Genomic DNA, 25,000 nt, shown 5'->3' with positions numbered 1-25,000 from the left:
ATTGAGAGAAATATTTTGCAATGTGACGTAATATTTTGTCTCTCTTTTTTGACAGACATGGGCATTTAATATTACAGACTGATTACATCTTCATTTTTTAGGTGTGAACAGGTTGATTTAGTAGGCGGCACAGCGGTAGAATTGCTGCCTGACAGCGATAGAGACCTGGGTTTGATCCTGACCACGGGTGCTAACTGTACGGAGTTTATACAGTATGTTCTCCCTGTGACCGCTTGTGTTTTCTCCAGGCGCGGCGGTTCCCTCCCACACTCCAAAGACGTGCAGGTTTGTAGATTAATTGGCTTTGGTAAAAAATGTTAAAATTGTTCCTAGTGTGTGGGATAGTGTATGGGGTGATCGCTGGTCGAAATGGAATTGATGGGCTGAAGGGCCTGCTTCTGCGCTGTACCTAAATGTCTAAAAAAAAGTCTGAAGGTAAAATAGCCAGGCACATGCACCACATAGCAATTATCTGTTCTTGTTAAATGTTCATTAATGAAAAACTTGCATCAGCAAGAATCCTGGATACGTCAGAGTTTGTGTCTCAGACAAGCTAATATTTTAATGTTGCAGCGTTTCCACAGTAACCTTTACATATGGCCGGCAAGTTCCCAGCCATCCTTGACAATAATGAACGCAGTGGGAAGTAGGGAAGAACAATGGCAACTAGAAAAAAATTCCGATTATTGCATTCTGATAGGGTTCCCACAGATGAATTTCGCCAAAGCCTAACTGTGTTCCCAAAATAGTTAGCAGCGAGCCGGAGAGCTGAGAACAGCAGCTAAATAAAAAAGGGTGCCAGACTTTTTAGGAGTAGCGATACAAATGTAGGTCAAAGTGTTGCTCTTCAGAAGGCGAGTAGCAAATAGGTAGGTATCTCTTAGCAGAGGCGACCCTTGATATAGGGCATGGGATCTGGGCAGTGCTATGCTCCTTGAGCCTTGTGTGGGAAATCAGAGGGACTTTTGATGTCCCCGCAGACCACCTCTGCGAGAAATGTGTGCATCTGCAGTTCCAGCCGGACCAGAAAAAGATCAGACGGAGCTGAGGTTAGATTTACAGTGGAGCATTCGCGATGCTGAAGATGCCAGGGATAGCACGTTTAGTGAGCTGGTCACACTACAGGTAAGATTGTAATGTAATTGTTGACGGTCAAGATGGGCGGTAAAAGCAGGTAGGTAGCGCAGGTCTCCCATGTAGCTACTCCCTTCTCAAACAGGTAGACCATTTTGGATACTGGTGGGGGGGGTGGGGGTGGCCCATCTGAAGAAAGCAGCAGCAGCAGCTGAGTTTGAGGCACTGATGTTGGCTCTGCTGTAGACAGCAGGGAAGGGAAAAGACTAAAGGGCTTGTCCCACCAGCATGCGACTGCATGCGTCAAGCGCGACCAAACCGGAAGCGGGGGCCGCGCGGAGGTCGAGTGATCCCGTACGAGTTGACTTTAAGTTCGAGCGAAGTCCGCGGGAAGTTCGCGCTAGGCATACGCCGTCAAGATGCTGCGTACGGCGTCGAGATGCTGCGCACGCCCGTCAAGGCGGTGCATACGGCCTCATTGCTTTGAACACGGTCAGTTTTTCGGAGCCCCGCGCGATGTCGGGACCAGCTCCGCACAACTCCATACGGCTCCGCCGATCGAAGTGGGACCGGCCCCGTGAGGCCGTACGGCTCAAGCGACCACGTTAGGTCGAGCGTGCCGCTTGGAGTCGCATGCTCGTGGGACAGGCCCTTAAGTAAGGACTGGTGGTCGAGGATTCGTTAACGAGAGGGACAGCCAAGCTCTGTGAACTGGAGTACATAATAACATGTTGCTCCCTTGGTTTCATGGGTGTCTTGAAACAGTGACGCAGTATTTGAACAACATGGAGCATAAAATAATACAGCACAAGAACAGGCCCTTCAACCCACAATGTCTGTGACAAACATGATACCAAGATTAACTCTTATCCACCTGCACATATGCCATATCCTTCCATTCCCTGCATATCCAAATGCCTGCCCATAAAGTATCTTGAATGTCGCTACTGTATCTGTCTCAACCACCTCCCCTAGCCCCCCACCCCCCTTTAGCAAGACATCACCATCACCCATCTGATTCCATCTGCCCATCACCCACATAACTGTCTACCGGGTTTTCTTCTCCCTTCCGCTCCGTTTCCATCTGCCCATCACCCCTCCATTACCTGACGTAGCCAGGATTCTTGCTGCTATTTCATTACTACAGTAGTCACAGTGGCGCAGCGGTAGAGTTGCTGCCTTACAGCGAATGCAGCGCCGGTGACCTGGGTTCGATCCGGACTACGGGTGCGGGCTGTATGGAGTTTGTACGTTCTCCCCTTGACCTGCGTGGGTTTTTTCCGAGATCTTCGGTTTCCTCCCACACTCCAAAGACGTACTGTACAGGTTTGTAGGTTAATTGGCTTGGCAAATGTAAAAATTGTCCCTAGTGGGTGTAGGATAGTGTTAATCTGCGGGGATCGCTGGTCAGCGCGGACCCGGTGGGCCAAAGGGTCCGTTTCCGCGCTGGATCTCTAAACTAAACTAAACATTAAGGAATCCTCTCACTTCTCAGCCTCTGCCTTTACGCTTCCCCCACCCACCTCCAACTGGCTAAATACCAGTCACCTGCCAACCTCTCTATCAAGACTGACCCTCCCCATCTCACTTGTTACCAACTGTTACCTTGCTAGACCATTTCACCCCTCACCTCACGTCTGGACATTGACTATCATTGCTCCACATTCTTAGTCCTGATGCAGGATCTCAGCCAGAAGCCTCCACAGATGCTGCTTGACCCACTGAGTTTCTGTCAGCAGTTTATTTATTGCCCTGAATGAATATTCTTGTCTATATTCACTGATGAGAAAGTCAAGGAAGAAAGTGAGCTCAGGGGGGATAGTTATATTTTCTTTTAGAGATACAGCATGGATACCGATTCCAGATTCAGTTTCAGAAAACTTTATTGTCTGTCGTAACAGAGAATCTTCTTTGACGTGGCTCAACATACAGACAGGACAATGTACTGATAAGCAGTCATACAACACAGATTTCTGCGAGCACACACAGTGTGTATCGATCTTAAAAACAAATATAAGATTAAAAACTGTAAAAATAGACAAGATAAAAGTTGTGGATACGTGTAAAGTGACAATGCGTCAGGGTTAATTTGTCCATTGTTCATTTTTTATTTAAGCTGTTTATAGCAATAGGTATGAATGAGTTTTTGTGGATGTTTTTCTTGGATAGGGGGACTTTATATACAGGCACAACAGCCCATGATGTCAATGACGACCATTGATCACGTGTTCACGCTAGTTCCAGGCTATCCCACCTACACAATCTGCAACATGTCAGCGTTACGGCACGGAGACCTGAGATTTAGTGGAAGACCCCAGGCATTTTCAACACACAGAGAGTTGTGAATTTGTAGAATTCTCTGCCACACAAGGCAGTGGAGGCCAATTCACTAGATGTATTCAAGAGAGAGTTGGATATACCTCTTAGGGCTAACGGAATCAAGGGATATGGGGAGAAAGCAGGAACGGGGTACTGATTCTGGATGGCAGTGCTGGCTCGAGGGGCCGAATGGCCTCTCCTGCACCTAATTTGTATGTTTTTATGTTTCTATGTAAGAAGGAGCAGGTATTATTAGACGTCTTGAATTGGATAAGAGTGGATAAATCTCGAGAGTCTGATGAGATCTATCCCAATGTGAAGTTTCTCAAACCTTGGAGACCTTTGGATCCGTCATCTGCCAGAGCTGAGGGGCATCCTGACCCTACCTGCACAGGACCTCCCTTAGACAATGTGGAAACAGGCCCTTCAGCCCAACTCGCCCACGCTGGCTAACAATGTCCCAGCTACACTAGACCCACTTGCCTGTGCTTGGTCCTTATCCCTCCAAACCTGTCCTATCCATGTACCTAACTGTTTCTTAAATAGTTGAGTCCCAGCCTCAACCACCTCCTCTGGCAGCTTGTTCCATACACCCACCACCCTTTGTGTGAAAAAGGTATCCCTCGGATTCCTATTAAATCTTTTCCCCTTAGCAAGAAGATTTGAGTATAGGAGCAGGGAGGTTCTACTGCAGTTGTACAGGGTCTTGGTGAGACCACACCTGGAGTATTGCATACAGTTTTGGTCTCCTAATCTGAAGAAAGACATTCTTGCCATAGAGGGAGTACAGAGAAGGTTCACCAGACTGATTCCTGGGATGTCAGGACTTTCATATGAAGAAAGACTGGATAGACTTGGCTTGTACACGCTAGAATTTAGAAGATTGCGGGGGGAATCTTATAGAAACTTACAAAATTCTTAAGGGGTTGGACAGGCTAGATGCAGGAAGATTGTTCCTGATGTTGGGGAAGTCCAGAACAAGGGATAACAGTTTAAGGATATGGGTCTTTTATAAGATGAGAAAAAACATTTTTCACACATCGAGTGGTGAATCTGTGGAATTCTCTGCCACAGAAGGTAGTTGAGGCCAGTTCATTGGCTATATTTAAGAGGGAGTTAGATGTGACCCTTGTGGCTAAAGCGATCAGGGGGTATGGAGAGAGGGCAGGTACGGGATATTGGGTTGTTTCTGTGTTTCTATATTTCACCTTGAACCTATGTCCTCTGGTCCTCGATTCCCCTATTCTGGGTAAGAGACTCTGTGCATTTACCTGATCTATTCCTCTCATGAATTTATACACCTCTATAAGATCTCCCTGGGGGGAGCGGAGTGGGGTGGGGGGGGGGGGGGGGGGGGGGGGGTGGGGAGAGGAAGAGGGAGAGAGAGAGAATTTGAGAGAGAGGAAGGGGGAGATAGAGAGCGGGGGGAGAGAGAGAGGGGGATATTGGGGAGGAGAGAGGAAGGAGAGCGAGGGGGGAGAGGGGAGAGAGGGGATGCAGAGAAGGGGGCGGAGATAGAGAGTTCTCCCTTGTGCCTCACCACCACTGTTGGCTGCCCTTTGTGAGATGATTGGAGACCAAAACCAGTTACCCTTTAGATCTTCCTCTCCCTACCTCTCGCTACCCCCCCCCCCCCCCTCCCCTTGCCTCCTTTAGAGGGGGGGAGGATGAGGGAAGGAAGGGGGGAGAGGGCGGAGGGGAGAGAGGAGTGTGCCTTGCTTGGTGGAGAAGAGGGCTGTGGGAACACTGTACGCAGGTGGTGACACTCTCACACTGGGACCCCCCCCCCCCTGGGTCCCCCCCCCCCCCGCCCCTGTCATTGCGCGGTCTATCTGACTCCCTGCACCCCCACCCCCCCCCCCCCCCTCTATGGAGCGAAGGAAATATGCAACGTTTCGGGTCGAAACCCCTCTTCAGACCCGGCCCGAAACGTTGGTTATTTCCTTCGCTGCATAGATGCTGCCTCCCCCGTTGAATTCCTCCAGCATTTTTGTCTTCCTTCGATTTTCCAGCATCTACAGTTAATTCTTAGACGTTTTGCGGTGATGGCTGCTTCTGCGGTTCCTTTCTGTTGGGTGGGGTGGGAGGGGGGGGGGGGGGAAGAGTCCTGACCCGTGACGGCTCCTGATAAGTGATATGTTCCCTCCGCGGGTGCTGCCTTGCCCGCTGAGTTCCTCCAGCACTCTGTGTTTTTTGTTTGGCTCTGAAGTTGAAGGTGGACCCCCCTGTGTTTACCTTGAACTCCCTTTCTGTGGTGGCTCAGTGGGATGGGCAGGGGAGAGGGTTGCAGTTCTGGTCGAGACCCTTCTTCAGACAATCACAAGTACTCTCACCGACGAGAGTTCAGTTCAGTCCAAAGAAGGGTCTTCTCTCCAGAGTCGCTGCGCGTAACCTCAATTGATCCCTTGTTCGCGCTGACACTGGACTAAGCTCCATCGCCCGCTGTGATGTTATCCATCACCCGCTGACCCACTCCGCTCTATGATCTTTGCTCTTGAGCTGGTCCCCTCACTGTTCAGACGGAGAGCACTGCCAGAGGTGAGCGGGCCAGCAGAAGGCATTGAGATGGCAGTGGGTTCCGCTGTCCGGTGATGGAGGCCGCTCGTAGCCACGCGAGCTGCTTCTCTCCCCGGCCACGATGCGGCAGCGGTGAGTGAGTGTTACTGGCATGAACCCGACCCCCTCCTTCTCAACGCTCCTTCCCTCCTCGCAACTTTACCCCTGGCTAGACTCCCCACACGCTGTGAAAGGAACTCTCCCCCGAATTGTCATGTTACTCACGACATATGACTCAATCATAATTATTTATTTATATATGTCTACAAAAAAAATTTCCCAATTGGGCCCCGCACCTCCTAAGGCCGTCCCTGGTGATGAATAAACTTGACTTGACTTGAAACAGTAACCGGCCCAGCATCGAACCATGTGGTACATCACTAGTCACAGGCCTCCAGTCTGAGAAGCAACATTCCATGATTACCCTCTGCTTCCTTCCATGGAGCCAATTTGCTATTCATTCAGCGATCTCTCCTTGGGTCCCATGCGATCTAAACTTGCAGAGCAGCCTACCATGAGGAACCTTGCTGAACGCCCTTACTGAAGTCCATGTACACATCTACAGCTCTGCCCTCATCAACCTTTTTGGTCACATCTTCAAAAACATCAATCAGATTTGTGAGGCACGACCTCCCACGTACAAAACCATGCTGACTATCCCTAATCAGCCCATCCAAATGCCTGGATATCCTATCCCTCAGCCTTGATTTCACTGCTGAAAATGTCTGGGCTCATCCACTAAATCTCAGGTCTCTAGCATTCGCAGTCCCTTCCTAAACATTAGAAATTAATGTTCCACCTGTTTGCTAACCTTTTGCAATATATGCACAAGAACAAGATCCCTCAGTGCTCCACACATTTCCTATCCCTCTCCATTTAGATCATAGTCTGCCTTTTGATTTTCCTATTGAAGTTCATGAACCATATTAAATTCTGTTTGCCAGGTTTTCATCCACTCAAGCAATCCACGTATACCTTGTCTGCCCTTGAACAGAGGGATGGCCATGCTGAGGGCAAAATGTAAAAAAAGAAACTGCAGATGCTGATTTACACCAAAGATAGACACAAAATGCTGGAGTAACTCAGCAGGTCAGGCAGCATCTCTGGAGTAAAGGAATAGGTGACTTTTGGTTTGAAAAGAAGGTTCTCGACCCGAAAAGTCTCCTATTCCTTTTCTCCAGAGTTGCTGCCTGACCTGCGGAGTTACTCCAGCTTTTTGTGTCTACCTTGGGCTAATGCACCTATACTTGTGTCATTTGCAAACCTGGATACCCCAGCTTCTGTCCCCTTCCTCTTGGTTATAAATATAATTAATTGAGAGGCAGGGCAGGGAGATCTTGGCTGAATGAGGTAGAAAAGACAGATTAACATATTGGTTTTAGAAATCACAGGACCATTAAAGCTTAACCTCTATTTTATTTATCATGTTCTTCATTTTGCAAGCATTATCACAAAGTGCTGCACTGTAGAGTGTTAAAGCCCTGTCCCATGGTACGAGTTCATTCCAAGAGCTCTCCCGAGTTAAAATAAAAATCAAACTCATGGTAAGCACGGAGAATGAACGTAGCGGGTACGTCGGAGCTCGAGGACGTCTCTTAACGCTAACGGCAGGTACCCGGGAAGACTCGCTAACGGCAGGTAAGCACGGGAAGACTTGTGAAGAATTTTCAACACGATGAAAAATGTCCACGAGAGCCCCGAGTACCGACGAGTGGCCATTACTGTAAATTTCTGAATTCGAATCAGGGCAAACTCAGGAGAACTCTTGGAATGAATTCGTACCGTGGGACAGGAGTTTAAATCTAGTTCCCCAGCATCATATTTAATTGGGGAATATTTTCTCGGCTACAGTTCATCAGTGAACCTGTGCCTTGCTTCAGTGCAAAGAATCACTTGCATTCGCACATAAAGACGTGCTGTGTAGGAAGGAACTGCAGATGCTGGTTTACACTGAAGATGGACACAAAATGCTGAAGTAACTCAGCGGATCACGCAGCATCTCTGGACAAAAGGAATAGGTGACGTTTCGGGTCCAGACCCTACTTCAGACCCGTAAAGACGTGCTGCCAGTTTGAGCCGCAATCAACACATCTTTTTTGCTTCGAAAATAAGGACTTAGCAATTAAGTGAATGATACATTCACTTGAAACTCCATTAGGATGTTGTGTAAGCATTTCTGTTTAGTCTGAATTCATTCAAGGCTGGTTCATTCATTTTTTTTTTACCTTAATGCATTAATAGTATCCTTTTTCTTCCACTATTAAAAAAAACGTATCGTTTTTTTTAAATCAACCCTTTCATCAAGCGGGTTCCAAGCTTTGTTAATGTAACCTCCTGAATGAGGTTTTAGCCACTGGATATTTTTCACGTTAAAGATATGGTTCTGAATGTTGCTTTTTAGGGTCATGATCTATACAGGCTTCCTGTCATATTACCACAGCATAATGAAACCTCTGTAGTTAGTTTGTTTAATATAGTTCCGTGACTTTCAGCAAAGCCTGCAGGAAAGAAATCTTTAACTGTAAAGAAACACCACTACTTCAGGCAGCAGGAAGGAACCTCGTCTTCCTCAACTTTACTTTTTGGTTTCACTTCAAAGAATTCGGAAACTTAATGTGGAATTGGTATTGATGAGTTGAATGTAAAATGGCCACAATCTCACCAAATGTTCGTGCGATTTGTAAAAGCTTGAAAGAATTGATACTATGTTTTAAAAATAAAACCAGGGGGAAACAAATAACACTAAGAATTATGAAGACTGATAAAAGATGATATAGTGGTTGCCTCAGTTGAATTGGTGGAAAGACCTCTGGCGATAAATGTCTCTTGAATCTTAAATCTATTGAATCTTGATATATATTGTACATAACTGGGGTACCAGCACCGAGCCTTGCGGCTCCCCAGTAGTCACTGTCTGAAAAGGACCGGTTAATTCCTACTTTTTGCTTCCTGTCTGCCAGCCAGTTCTCTATCGATGTCAATACCCTACCCCCAATACCATGTGTTCTAATTTTGCTCACTAAACTCTTGTGTATCTCTGAAGAACATGGATAGGTGACGTTTCGGGTGCGGGCTCTTCTTCAGACTGATTGTTCGTGTTCTCGTGTATCCATGTTCTCCAGAAATGCTGCCTGACCCACTGAGTTACTCCAGCATTTGTGTCTTGTTTTTTAATTGCGTGCTATTGAGTATAGAAGTTGGGAATATATATTATAGTGTTGGTGAGCACACACTTGGAATTCACTTGGAATTGTGTGCAGTTTAAGTCACCCTGCTATAGGTAAGATGCAGTGAAAGATGGCAAGTGGTGCAGTGAAGATTTGCAATGTTGTTGCCAGGAATTGAGGGCTTGATTTTTGGAGAGTTTGGGCAGGCAAGAACTTTATTCCATGGAGTACAGGAGGCTGAGGGATAATCTTACAACCATTTATACAATCATGAAGGGAATAAAAAGGGTGAATGCACAGAGTCCTTCTCCCAGGTTAATGAAATCAAGAACTACAGGCCATACGTTTAATATAAGAGGGGAAAAATTTAATAGGAATCTGAGGGGCAACTTTTTCGCACAAAGTGTGGGGGAAAATATGGAACGAGCTGCCAGAGGAGGTACTTGAGGCATATCTGTTTACCATCTCAGGCAATTGAGGAAATTCAGAGTGTCTCCGAGGATCCTCCAGTGCTTCTACGCAGCGGCGGTGGAAAGCATCTTGTTCGGGAATATTACCATCTGGTTTGGGAATTGCTCTGCCCAGGACAAGAAGTCTCTGCAGAGAGTAGTGCGTTCGGCCGAACGCACTATGGGAACTTCACTTGCCCCCCTGCAGGAACTATACATCAGGAGGTGCAACTCCAGAGCCAACAATATCTTGAGAGACCCCTTCCACCCCTGCAACGGACTGTTCCAGCTGCTACTGTCAGGCAAACGCCTCCGTTGCCATGCAGTGAGAACGGAGAGGTTGAGAAGGAGTTTCTTCCCAGAGGCCATTCGGACTGTAAACGCCTATCTCACCGGGGACTAACTCTACTCATTATTTATTATGTAAAAGAATATGTGTGTTTATGATTGTGTTTATAGTTTGTTTGGTTGTTTGGTTGTTTGTCTTTTTGCACAAAAGTCCGCGAGCATTGCCACTTTCATTTCACTACACATCTCGTATCTCAAGACTTGACTTGACTTGACTTGATATTTAAAAGACATTCGGACGGTACATGGTGAAGAAGGTTTAAAGGCCCACAATAACCAACCTGACTCAGCACTTCAACTACCCCTCCCACTCTGTATCCGACCTCTCTGTCCTGGGTCTCCTCCATGGCCAGAGCGAGCAACACCGGAAATTGGAGGAACAGCACCTTATATTCCGCTTGGGAAGTCTGCATCCTGCGGGCATGAACATTGAATTCTCCCAATTTTGTTAGCCCTTGCTGTCTCCTCCCCTTCCTCAGCCCTCAGGCTCCTCCTCCTCCTTTTTCCTTTCATCTCCCCACCCCCCACCCCTCATCAGTTTGAAGAGAGGTTTTGGCCCGAAACGTTGCCTATTTCCTTCGCTCCATAGATGCTGCTGCACCCGCTGAGTTTCCCCAGGTTTTTTGTGTACCTAAGATTTAAAGGGATATGGACGAAACGCAGGCAGATATGACTATCTTAGATGGGATGTCTTGGTTGGCACGGATGAGTTGAGCTGAAGGGCCTGATTCCATGCAGTATGACTATGGGTCTCAATGTAAGTGGAGTTAATGCAGGGGATGCTGGTTTGGACTGGGCTACATACACAGTTCTCAGCAATGTCCTGCCGTCTTGGACAGAGCTGTTGCCAAACATTTTGTGTTTTTAATCACAAAAACATCACAGCAGCTCTGGTCAAGAAAAAGGAGGCGGAATTTAATGACACAAAAGGGTCCTTTAGACCCTCATACTTTGAGGGTCTAAAGGAACTACCTATTGACTGAGAGCACTTGACAGTAAGTGGGGTGCTGCCTTTATTCTGTTTTGTTACTTTATTATTGGTAACATGTGCATTTGTATTTGTGATATATTTGTGTTGTGAAAACATTAGCTGCCAAGGGGTGTTTAGGGAGGGTGGGTAACTGTTATTTTGGTATTATATATAAAAAACAAAATGGATGGAAATGTAATGCAATACGTCAGATATACTGTAATTTAAAAAAAAAAAAAATCTCCAATTAAAAAAGAACACAAAAGGACACAAGGTGCTGGAGGAACTCAGTGGGTCAGGTAGCATCTCTGGAGAAAATGTTCTCTGTTTCAAGTTGGGACTCTTCTTCAGAATTCATATTCTACAGAGATGTTGCCTGACCCACAGAGTTGCTCTAGCATTTTGTGTCCTTCTGTGTAAACCAGCATCTGCAGTTCCTTGTTTCTACAGAAGGAGGCATATGGCAGATAGGGGCAGCGGAAATCGAAATAATCCATGGTTGAGTGTGCACTATTATTTGTTTTTTTTGTTTGGTTTTTATTGTGTGTACGTGTGTGTGTGTATGTGTGTGTATGTGTATGTGTGTGTGTGTGTGTGTGTGTGTGTGTGTGTGTGTGTGTGTGTGTGTGTGTGTGTGTGTGTATGTATGTGTGTGTGTGTGTGTGTGTGTGTGTGTGTATGTGTGTGTGTGTGTATGTGTGTGTATGTGTGTGTGTGTGTGTATACACATGTGTGTGTACATGTGTACACACACATATATGTACAAACTGTACACACACACATATATGTGTATGTGTGTGTGTATGTGTGTGTGTTGAGTATGTATCTATATATACACACACTGAACTTTTTTAAATTTCTTGTCTATTATATTGTTTACACTGTACTATGTTTGCATATTCTGTTGTATTGCTGCAAGTAAGAATCTCATTGTTCTATCTGGGACAAATGACAATAAAACATTCTTGAGTTTAAGAGGGAACTGCAGATGCTGGAGAATCGAAGGTTACACAAAAAAGCTGGAGAAACTCAGCGGGTGCAGCAGCATCTATGGAGCGAAGGAAATAAGCAACGTTTCGGGCCGAAACCCTTCTTCAGACTGATCGGGGGCGGGGGTCTTGTCCCCACCTACCCCCGCCCCCGATCAGTCTGAAGAAGGGTTTCGGCCCGAAACGTTGCCTATTTCCTTCGCTCCATAGATGCTGCTGCACCCGCTGAGTTTCTCCAGCTTTTTTGTGTAACAAACATTCTTGAGTGTTGGGCATTAGAATTCTATGTACATTTCAGATCACCCTACAGCACTACAGTTAGGATGTCATAAAATGGAAATGCTGCAAAAAAAAGATTTACGGGGATACCAGATCTTGGGATTTTGTGTTACAAAGAGGCTGGATAGGGTAAAACTTTTATTCATTGGAACATAGCGGGATGAGGGGTGGCCTCATAGAGGTTTATAAAATCACGAGGGCCACAGATAAGATGAATAGCCACCATATTTACCTCAGAATAAGGGAGTCTAAAACCAGAGGGCACAGGTTTAAGGTGTGAAGGGAAATTTAAAAGGAATCGGAGGGGCAGATTCTTCACTTGAAGGATTGGATGTATGTGGAACAAGCTGCCAGAGCAAGTGGTCAAAGGGCATACAATTACAATATTTAAAAGACACTTGGACAAGTACATCGATAGGGAAGGTTTGGAAGGATATGGGCCAGCCAAGTGGAACTAACTCAGTTGGCATGGACTAGTTGGACCGAAGGCCCAATACATCTTTATGAGAGTATGACTCAATGGACATTGGACCAACATGAATGAGACTTTATTGTGTGACTCGCTGTACTGCGTTGAGTAGAAGAGACTATTAAATCTTGATGTCTGGCCATATAGTGCCCTGTTCCCAGTGTTCAATGCAATTTGAAAGCTAGGTTCTGAGTCTCAGGGGACTGGTAAATCTGAGTGAGAAAAAAAAACATTATCAAATGAAACAAGGTTCCACATCTAACTCTGCATGAAAGCTATTAATGACCATGGCTAGGAGACCACAATCCCAATTCTAAGTTGGCCTAACACAGCAGTTAGGATGGCACTGTTGTTGTCAGTATAGAGTGGCTCAGCTGGTAGAAAAACTGCCTGAAAGGCCTTCTTGGTTATCAGCATGCAAGGTCCGATGGTAGATAATGAGAGGCACAGTGTGGAAGCTAGGGAGCAAACAGTGAGGGAAAACTGTTCTGCTGTAAGTACAACTTTAGACCTTTCAATTATTTAATGTCCTGGAAAGGTAATGCAGAAATTGATGATTTTCATTTAAACAGTCTTGTTTTTTTGGTTCTCATTCCTTACTTAATCTGCTGGGATATTTTGCAGGAGATGAATTTCTGTGTGTAAAGGCTGGCAGTATGCCAGTACCTTAGAGGTCATACCTCAGAGGTCATAGAGTCAGACAACACAGAAACAGGCCCTTCGGCCCAACTTGTCCATGCCAAATAAGGTGCACCATTTACATTAGTTCCACCTGCTCACATTTGGCCAATATCTTTCTAAACCTTTCCTATTCATATACCTGTCTAAATGTATTTTACATTTTGTTATAGTTTCTGTCTCAACTATCTCCTCCAGTAGCTCATTTCATATACCAACCATCCTCCATATTGGTGTGAATCCTCCATAGAAACATAGAAACATAGAAAATAGGTGCAGGAGTAGGCCATTCGGCCCTCAAGCCTGCACCGCCATTCAATATGATCATGGCTGATCATCCAACTCAGTATCCCATACCTGCCTTCTCTCCATACCCTCTGATCCCCTTAGCCACAAGGGCCACATCTAACTCCCTCTTAAATATAGCCAATGAACTGGCCTCGGCTACCCTCTGTGGCAGAGAGTTCCAGAGATTCACCACTCTCTGTGTGAAAAAAGTTCTTCTCATCTCGGTTTTAAAGGATTTCCCCCTTATCCTTAAGCTGTGACCCCTTGTTCTGGACTTCCCCAACATCGGGAACAATCTTCCTGCATCTAGCCTGTCCAACCCCTTAAGAATTTTGTAAGTTTCTATAAGATCCCCTCTCAATCTCCTAAATTCTAGAGAGTATAAACCAAGTCTATCCAGTCTTTCTTCATAAGACAGTCCTGACATCCCAGGAATCAGTCTGGTGAACCTTCTCTATTAGTTGCCCGTTAGATTCTCAATTAAACCTTGCTCCTCTCCCCGTAAACCTATGTCCTCTGGTTCTTAATTCCCTTACTCTGGGTAAAAGACTTTGTGATATGCCTTATCTAGTGCTCTCATGATCTTATACACTCCTGTAAGATCACCTCTTATCGTCCTACAATCCAAATAATAGTCTCAGCCTGCCCGACTTCTCTCAGAAATGAAGTTCTGGCAACATCCCGAATCCTAAATCTTGTCTGCACTCTTTCCAGCTTAATAATAATAATAATAATATTAATAATAATAATAATAATAATAATAATATTTTTATTGTCATTGCGCATAAGCGCAACGAGATTTGGTATGCAACTTCCATCCGATGTCATAACTTAAATAACTAATACAATTTAGATTTAGATATCCCGAGAACATGGTTTGTAAAAAACACCTTTCCTATAGCAGGGTGACTAAAACAGAACACAGTACTCCAACTGTGGCCTCACCAGTGCCTTGTACATTTGTAATATAACATCCCAACTTCTAGACTCAGTACCCTGATTGATGAAGGCCATATATCCACCGCCCTCTTAGTGAAAAGGCTGCTCCTCATTGTGTTGAAAAACACATTGTATTAAAAACCATGGGATCCAGGGAGAGTTAACGGATTGAATAGAAAATTGGCTTCACAGAAGGAAGCAGATGATGATGGTGGAAAGTTGTTTTTCTGACTGGAGGCCTGTGACTAGTGAGTGCCTCAGAGTTCGATGCTGGGCCCACTGCTGTTTGTCATCTAGATCATGATTCCACTAATCTCAATTGTCCAGCAGAAACAAGGAACTGCAGATGCTGGTTTATAAAAAAATCACACAAAGAGCTGGGGTAACTCAGCTGGTCAGGCAGTTTCTCTGGAGAACATGGATAGGTGACGTTTCAGATTGGGACCCTTCTTCCGACTGATGTGGGGGGCAAGCAAGCTGGAAATAGGTTGCTATTTGAGCTAATAGATTGATACAGGTGAGGAGGATGTTTAGATAGGCATGTGGTGGACAAAGGGCAGAGATGAAAGGTGTGAGACAAAAGAGTTACAAATTGTGAAGCTAGAGGAATTCCTTCCTAAGGGAGGGGTGAAATAGGTGGTAGTCCAGGAGCGACAAATGGTAGGTGGGTGGAGGGGAGGGAAGAAGGGGATGGGGTATATGGGTGAAGAGTGATAAGGGGAGGGTTATGTAGTAACCTAAAATTGGAGAATTCAATTTTCCTACCGTTGGCTTGCAATCTGTCCAAGCGGAATATGAGGATCTTATAGATAAGGGGGGAAATCCTTTAAAACCGAGATGAGAAGAACTTTTTTCACACAGAGAGTGGTGAATCTCTGGAACTCTCTGCCACAGAGGGGATCAGGGGGTATGGAGAGAAGGCAGGTACGGGATACTGAGTTGGATGATCAGCCATGATCATATTGAATGACGGTGCAGGCTCGAAGGGCCGAATGGCCTACTCCTGCACCTAATTTCTATGTTTCTATGTTTCTATGAGGTGTTGTTCCTCCAATTTGAGTGGCCTCACTTTGTCCCAGGACAGAAAGGTCAGTGTGGGAATGGGAAGAGGAGTTAAAATGGCTAGCAACCAGGATAGACACAAAATGCTGGAGTAACTCAACGGGACAGCAGCATCTCTGGAGAGAAGGAATGGGTAATGTTTCGGGTCGAGACCTATCTTAGGTCTGAAGAAGGTAAGTTTGCTGATGACACTGTGGTGGTGGGCCTGATCTCAGACAATGATGAGAAGGCCTACCGGGAGGAGGTGGATGGTCTAACACTCTGGTGCCAGGATAACAGCCTCCTCTTGAACATTAAAAAAACAAAGGAGCTGATCATGGACTTTAGGAGGGCACATCATCCGAGGACGGACACTCCATTGAGGATAAATGGGGATCCTGTGGATAGGGTGAACTGTTTTAAATATCTGGGAGTCCACATCTCTGAGGATATGACATGGGCATCACACGCCTCAGCACTCGTGAGTAAGGCAAGGCAGCGCCTTTACCACCTCAGGCAATTGAGGAAATTCAGTGTCTCCGAGGATCCTCCAGTGCTTCTGCCAAGGACAAGAAGGCTCTGCAGAGAGTAGTGCGTTCGGCCGAACACACTATGGGAATTTCACTTGCCCCCCTGCAGGAACTATACATCAGGAGGTGCAACTCCAGAGCCAACAATATCATGAGAGACCCCTTCCACCCCTGCAACGGACTGTTCCAGCTGCTACGGTCAGGCAAACGCCTCCGTTGCCATGCGGTGAGAACGGAGAGGTTGAGAAGGAGTTTCTTCCCAGAGGCCATTCGGACTGTAAACGCCTATCTCACCAGGGACTAACTCTACTGAAAGTTTTTCCTTCCATTATTTATTATGTAAAAGAATATGTGTGTTATGATTGTGTTTATAGTTTGTTTGGTTGTTTGTTGTTTGTCTTTTGCACAAAAGTCCGCGAGCATTGCCACTTTCATTTCACTGCACATCTCGTATGTGTATGTGACAAATAAACTTGACTTGACTTGACTTGACTTGAGAAGGGCCTCGACCCGAAACGTCACCCATTCCTTCTCGCCAGAGATGCTGCCTGTCTCGTTGAGTTACTCCAGCATTCTGTGTCTACCTTCGATTTAAACCAGCATCTGCAGTTCTTTTCTACACATAGCAACCAGGATATCCAGCAGGCCTGGGGAACTGAGTGCAAGTGTTTGGTGAAATGATCCTTGAGTCTACGCTTAGTCTTGCCGATGTATAGAAGGCCACGTTGGGAACGCTCACTGCTGTAGATTAGATGGTTCATGTGAACATTTGTCTCACCTGGAAAGATTTCTGATGTCCCTGGATGGAGGTGAGCGAGGAGATATGTGTCATATGTTTGGTAGTTGCAGGGGAAGGTACCTGGGGAGGTACTGTTCAATATACTCTGATATATTTGATATATCCAATGTATATTCCTGATATACTTTCCTGATATATCCAATGTATCCAATGTATCATCCTCTAACAATCTGTTACCTCCAACATGATTCCAACACAACACATTTTCCCATCCTCAGCCCTTTCCAACTTCCGTGGAAACCGCTCGCTCCGCAACTCCTTGGTTCACTTCACTCATCCCTTTCCAACTACAACTACAATGGGTAACATCTACATCATGCTGCCATTGATTACGCTGTTAGGTGGGGACTCCTTCAGTCAACAGCTCCAAATGATCCTGTTGGATTTATTGGAAAAGAGCAGCTATCCGATGAAAGTTTTTAGCAGATCAGAGGGGATCCTTTCATTTATGGATATTCAGCCCAATTTGAGTGTATTTAAGACATTTGGAAAGGGACTACTTAAAAAAAAAACGGTTTGCTTGTGAATGATAGGCAGTTGGTAATGATATATTGTCTTTCTGCTGACTGGTTAGCACACAACAAAAGTTTCTCACTGTATCTTGGTACACGTAACAATAAAATAAACTAACTAACCAACTAGACTTAAGAGTTTTGAGATACAACTTGGAAACAGGCCCTTCGGCCCATCGAGTCCATGCCACTTAGTGACCACCCAGTACTAGCACAATCCTACACACTACGGACTATTTGCAAATTTAACAAAGCCAATTAACTTATACATTTGTACGTCTTTCGAGTGCAAGTGGAAACCGGAACAGCCGGAGAAAACGCAAGTGGTCGCAGGGAGAACGTACAAAATCCATACAGTCAGCACCCATAGTTAGGATTGAACCTGGGTCTCTGGCATTGTCATGCAGTAAATAGAAACATAGAAAATAGGTGCAGGAGGAGGCCATTCGGCCCTTCGAGCCAGCACCGCCATTCATTGTGATAATGGCTGATCGTCCCCTATCAATAACCTGTGCCTGCCTTCTCCCCATATCCCTTGACTCCACTAGCCCCTTGACTTCTATCTAACTCTCTCTTAAATCCATCCAGTGATTTGGCCTCCACTGCCCTCTATGGCCGGGAATTCCATAAATTCACAATTCTCTGGGAGAAAAAGTTTTTTCTCACCTCAGTCTTAAATGACCTCCCCTTTATTCTAAGACTGTGGCCCCTGGTTCTGGATTCGCCCAACATTGAGAACATTTTTCCTGCATCTAGCTTGTCCAGTCCATGTATAATTTAATGTGTTTCTATAAAATCCCCCCTCATCCTTCTAAACTCCAGTGAATACAAGCCTAGTCTTTTCAATCTTTCCTCATATGACAGTCCCGCCATCCCAGGGATGAACCTCGTGAACCTACGCTGCACTGCCTCAATCACAAGGATGTCCTTCCTCAAATCAAATCTACCGCTGCACCACTGTGCCGCCTCAGTAGACTATTGGTTATGGCAGGCGTGACCAGGTATATTGACATCCATCAGTCACCAAGCCGTGGTGCAGAATCAATCAAGGACACTCTCGCATTTGGGGTCCCTGGACTATGATTCTGATTTCCACGAGGTTTGATAGATTCTTGATTAGTATGGGTGTCAGGGGTTATGGGGGAAAAGACAGGTGAATGGGGTTGAGAGAGAAAGATAGAGCAGCCACGATTGAATGAGTAGACAGAGTAGACAATGGGCCGAATGGCCTAATTCTGCTCCTATCAATGACTAATGTAATCAGTTGATATCCCTTGGATTCGGTTAGCTTGTTTACACAAAGGAAATTCTCTCATTCTTATCTCTTCCTGTGTTTTCAAGTTCACGAGAAGAAAGCGTTTAGCAGTGGAAACGACCCATCATTTGGGAAATTTTATTTTTGTTCAGCATTCCATCTGTCGCCCGTGTTCATATTTGCAATTCCATGAGATACCAATACCTCCCAGCAACTGGCACAAGAACTGAGGAACACAACTCTGAACACGCATTTTTTCCTTTTAAATCTTTTTAATCGCTATTCCATGTAAACTTTGCCCATTACTGCTGAGAAAATGTTGTAGTGATCTTTATCTCGCAATGTACCTGTAGCCTATACACTTATCAGCTCTGTGGTCTATGTTGATCAGTGTGCTCCTTGCACCTGATGCTGTTCTCATGCAATCCCTCCAGACGTCTTTTGGTTCAGTTTGGTTTTTGATTCGTAAGGGTGTCAGGGGTTATGAGGCGAAGGCAGGAGAATGGGGTAAGACAGATGAGCCATGATTGAATGGCACTTGATGGGCCGAATGGCCTAATTCTGCTCCTAGAACTTACGAACTTCAGTTCAGGACTTGTCAAATTATAGGACGGGCCTAAATCACACAGCTTCTTACCCACTGCTCGCAAACTAAAAAACCAATCCCCTCTCCCATTCCCACTTCTTAAATGACATGCCATGTACTCCCACCCTGAACTCTACCTCGTTCGATTATTCCATTATTCCACTTTAATAATCATTACAGTTTTGTAACATTCTACTGTTTTGCCCTTGTCGAGTATTTATTGTAATTTTCATTACTGTATGGATACTGTTTACTCTGAGCTTAGAATAGGACAAGGACAAACAAAGGACAAAGGACACTTATTGTCACATACACCAATTGGTGTAATGAAATGTGTCTTGCCATGCAGCACACAGATAAAGATAAGACACAACATTAAATAATTTAACAATAAACATAAAAAACATCCCCTCACAATGGTTCCCACTGTGAGGGAAGGCACAAAGTCTAGTCCCCATCCCCATGTCCACCCATAGTCGGGCCTATTGGGGCCTCCGCATTCGCCGCTACGGGGGCCGATGTTACAGGCCCTCTCGCCAGTTGATAGTGCTCCGATGTCGGGAGACCCCTCTCAGCAGCTCGGGGTGCCTGGAACGGCCGCTTCCTTACCGGAGACCCGGGCTTCCGAAACCAACACCGTAGAGAGATCCCAAGCTCCTGATGTTAAAGTCAGTGCCGCCGCCCGCCCCACAGACCCACAGCTCCGCGATGTTCACCTGCGGTCTCAGCAGAGCATCGCCCGTGATAGCGCTCCAGCGCTGTGCCGCCGCCGAAGCCGAGATTCTGGACGGTCCCCTCAGGAAACGCCGCTCCAGACCCACTGGTAGGCCGTGAGGACGGGTCGACAGTGCAGCCTCTCTGACCAGGTATGGACCCTGAAAAGCAGTTACCCCGCCCCCTCACATAAAAAAGGCTAGAACTCCGAAAACAAAAAAACTCAACTAACTAAAAATTTTAAAAAAGAGAAAAAACCCATACCCGTACAGGACGGTGCCCCCACCAATATATAACATAGAACAGAATAGCACAAAAGCAGGCCTTTCGGTCCACAATGTCTGTGCCTAACATCTTGCCATGACCATCTCTTATCTCCCAGCACATAATCCATATCCCTCCATTCCCTGCATGTCCATATGCCTATCCAAAGGTCTCCTAGATATCACTATATTTATCTGCCTCAATATCGTTATCGAATCTGGCAGTGCGTTCCAGGCATTCACCACCCTCTGTATAAAAAAACTTGCTTTCCAATCGCCTTTAAACTTTGCCCCTCTCACCGTAATGCTGTGCCCTCTAGTATTTTTTTCTCATCTTGAGAAAAAGGTTTTGACTGTCTACACTATCTGTGCCTCAGAAATTTATATATTTCATGGGGAGAATAAGTGTTCGGCACGGACTAGAAGGGCCGAGATGGCCTGTTTCCATGTTGTAATTGTTATATGGTTATATGTGTAATGTGATGTAATGTGTAATATATGGTTATATAGTGTAATGTATATAATGTAATTAGCATATGTTATGTCTAGTGAGCTAGAGGAGACTCAAGGTGGCGTCCTACAATAAAGACGCTTGTTAGTTCACTCCTGTATCTGAGAGTTATTTTGAGTCAGTTCCAAGTACTCAAAATACACTACAGTTATATTGTCATATGTATATGAAAGTTTCTATGGGAGACATGTGTATCACGTAGCTTCACGTGAACAAATAATTTCACTGTACCTTGATGCACATGACAATAAATTAATCTGAATCTGAAAGGTACCTGAACCTGAACCTGAAGGAGCCAGAGCACTTCACCACATGTATATTTAGATATTTTGGGAGTAGTTTTTATGTCCTTTACCTGCAGCAGGATCTTGCCTCGACCTAACTGATTTACACTGCAATTTAGAGTCACAGTTATAGAATTGCACAGCACAAACGCAGGCCCTTCAGCCCACCATTTCATTCTGACCATCGCACTCATCCACAGTAAATCCTTTTACCTGTATTTGTCCCAAAGCAATCTGTGTTTGGGCGATTCATTTGTTTATCCAGATGCCTGTTAAAATGTATCTACCTCCACCACTTATTCATGCAGCACTTTCCAGACCCTAACCATCCTCTGTGTGGAAATGTTCTCCTTTGCACCCCATCTAAATCTCCTTACTCTGAACTTAAATCTATGTCCTCTTGTCTTTCATGCCCCCGACACGGGAAAAAGATTCTTACCGCCTACCGCATCAATCTCCATTTGTAATTATGAATCCCACTATCAGGTCACCACTCAGCAAAACACCACTCCATGGAAAACAAACCCAGCCTGTCCAATATCTCCTCACAGCTGAAATGCTGCAATCCAGATACGCCCCTGGTGAATCTCCTCTGTATCCTCTACTGCCCAATCACATCCATCCTATAGCCTGCCGAACTGAACTGTACAAAATACCCCAAGTGTGGCCAGTCTGATGGTTTGTGAATTTAAGTGACGGGTAAGGCATCATCAAGTTTTAATCATACAATAATGCCTCTGGGAAGATGCTGAAGGAGCGCTGTGCTGACCTCAGGCTCTGTCTGTCCTGATCTCACACATCTTCCCTGTGACCTGTGTTGTCTCCATTGACATGATGACAGAAGATATTGCTCAAATCAAGAGGGAATCAGCGACACAGTGGAAGTGAGATTTTGTGGCGATTGAAGACGTCCGTGAAAACTGCTTCCTCAGCTTGCAGCCTGCACCTCCCACCCCCTTCCCGCAGGAACTCGAAGCAGCCAGGGTCTAATCTGCAGCTGAGGTGGGCAGATCTGTTGCGAAAAGTCACTGAAGTTGATTGCCAGCTTGCGCCGCAGAGCCTGATCCAGACACATATCTGCTTTCCTTGCCTCAGGAGCGCACTTAAATAAATCATCTATCCAGTTCACTGTGCACAAAGGCCCTGACTGTTAGACAGGGGAAGTGCTGTGGTCAGGAATAGAAGTTGATAGCAACAAACTGGATATATATTCCCGCGAGGGTGTTGTGTTTTGTCGCAGTTATTTACAGGAGTCTGAATGTGGATTGATAATGACATGATTGTGGATGGTTTCAGTGTGGGTTTTCAGGTTTGTTTGAGTTGCAGACGAAACAACGGCCTCTTGTTGTTCTGTGAGATGCTTAAGTAAATATTTCAAGGCCGATATTTCTCCCAGTGTTACTGCATCTTAATTGGCCTGTGAGTGAAATAATGTCTTCTCTATCTGCCCTTCTTTTTTTTATCAATCCAGTTCCTGGGTCTGGAATATAAAACAGATCATTATAAAACTGGGTTCTTTCACTGAATTATGTTGCCCCCCCCCCCCCCCCCCCCCCCCCCCCCCCCCCCAGAACGATACAGGCATCAGAACTTTTGTGTGGAATGTCAACCGTTATGAAGGAATAGCTTCATTACAGAACAAGGGTTCACAGTTTAAGGATAAGAGGGAAATCTTTTAGGACCGAGATGAGAAAAACATTTTTCACACAGAGAGTGGTGAATCTCTGGAATTCTCTGCCACAGATGGTAGTTGAGGCCAGTTCATTGGCTATATTTAAGAGGGAGTTAGATGTGGCCCTTGTGGCTAAAGGGTTCAGGGGGTATAGAGAGAAGGCAGGTACAGGATACTGAGTTGGATGATCAGCCATGATCATATTGAATGGCGGTGCAGGCTCGAAGGGCCAAATGGCCTACTCCTGCACCTATCGTCTATGTTTCTATGTTTCCCTCCAGTTTTTTGGAGGGTTTTAGACACAAAATGTCGACCTTCCTTTCTCCGCACAGATCCCGCTCAATCCATTGAGTTCTTGTAGCAGACTGTTGCTCCAGACTTCAGCTTCTGCAGTCTCTTGTGTCTTTATCATGTTTACTCTGCTTTATTAATGCGAGATGACGGATGCAGCACCAAAAGTACCTGGGGCTTCCTTGCAGCCATTCTGGTAGGCGGCGCGACTCTCGTCAGCAGCAGCCTCTGCAGCCTGCCTGCGTTTTTATTATTTTTTGTCTATGTTTTTATGTATTTTTTGTTATTTTTTGTTGGGGTGTGTGTGTGTGTGGGGGTGGGGGGGGGGGGGGGGGGGGGGGGGGGGGGTGGGAGGGAGGGGGTAACCTTTAATCTCTCCCTGCACAGGAGACCCGACCTTTTCTTTGTCGCGTCTCCGTTGTCGTTGGGGCTGCAACGAGGAGCGGCCTCCAACAGGAGAAGATCGGGGGCTCTGGTGCCGACGACTCACCTCACCGTCGCGGAGCTGGCCGAGTCCAGAGCGTGTGGAGCGGTGGTGGAGCGCTGCTGCGGCCCGACCTCCGGAGATTCGGAGGCTGCAACTGCGGGTCTGGCGGACGGCGGCACCGGGAGCCCGCGGGTCCCTGGAGGGAGACCGCTTTTCAGGGCTCTCGCAACGGCGACTTCTCCCGCCCGAGTTGCGGGGTCGAAGAGCTCCTGGAGCGGGACCTTACAGCACCGCCCCGCGCATCTTGGAATGGCCGCGGGACTCTGCGAGCACACGCCGGGGGCTCTAACACAAAGACCCGGTGTGCGACCTTGCACCACCCGGCGTGGCTTTAATGGCCGCGGGACAATCGCCATCGCCAGCCGGGGGCTTTGACTTTGACTGACATCGGGGGGGGAGAGTGCAGTGGAGAGATAAGTTTTTTTGGCCTTCTACATGTTTATGTAAATTATGTTGTGTCTTGGGTCTATTTGTTTGTAATGTATGGCTGCAGAAACGTCATTTCGTTTGGACCTCAAGGGGTCCAAATGACAAATAAATTGAATCTAATCTAATCTAATCTAATCTAATTCTGGTGATCCGTGCCTTTTTTCAGAGAAATTCAAAGAATCTAAAACAGCATGCATTCACCTGAATTCACCCATGCTCATTGTTTTCCATCCTCATTGTCCTACTGATTCTGATTTTGCTGTAAGCTCTTTATTCTTCCATGGATCTGCATATTAGTTACTAATAAACTATCTCTGAAAAGCTGCTAATAAATTATCTGGGGCAAGGTCAATTCTGATGGTATTAGGACAGGAACTTGCTAAAGTTGATTGGAGCAGGGTGTTTGTAGGCAAAGGAACATCTGGAAAATGGATTGCTTTTCAAGAGTTCAGGATAGGCATGTACCTGAGGGCTAAGGGCAAGGCAGGTGGGAGTAATGAAGCATGGTTAAGTAGATAACTTGAGGCTCTTGTCAGGAACAAAACTGTCGTGGCACAGATATAGGCAGCTGGAATCAAGCGTATCCCTGGAGGAGTTTCGGAAACTGAGGAGCATTCTTAAGCAGGAAATAAGGAGGTGAAGAAAGGGGACGGGGGATAGCTCTGGCAGGTATTATTAAGGAAAACCCAAAGAGATACATTAAAGGAAATAGGGTCACTAGAGAGAGAATAGGCCCCGTCAGAAACCAAGGTGGTCAACTCTGTGTGGATCTGCAGGAGATGGGCAAGGTCATCAATAAGTATTTCTCCTCTATTTTGTCATGGAGTGAGGCATGAAGACTGGAGAATGTGGGACAATTATTAGAGATGTCTTGAGGACAATCTGTATTGTGGTTCAGGAGGTGCTGGGCATCCAAAGGCACATGAAGGTAGATAAATCTTCTGGGCCTGATCAGATATATCTGAGGACATTGTGAATAGCTAGAGACAAATTTGCAGGAGCTCGAGCTGAACTCTATGAATGATCATTAGCCATTGGTGAAGTGCCAGAGACTGGATGGTGGCTAACTTTATGCTTCCATTTAAGAAAGGTTGCAAGGCC

Source organism: Leucoraja erinacea, chromosome 2, assembly GCF_028641065.1.
Source record: "Leucoraja erinacea ecotype New England chromosome 2, Leri_hhj_1, whole genome shotgun sequence".
Lineage (NCBI taxonomy): Eukaryota > Metazoa > Chordata > Chondrichthyes > Rajiformes > Rajidae > Leucoraja > Leucoraja erinaceus.
Note: the sequence above shows the minus strand (reverse complement) of the source record.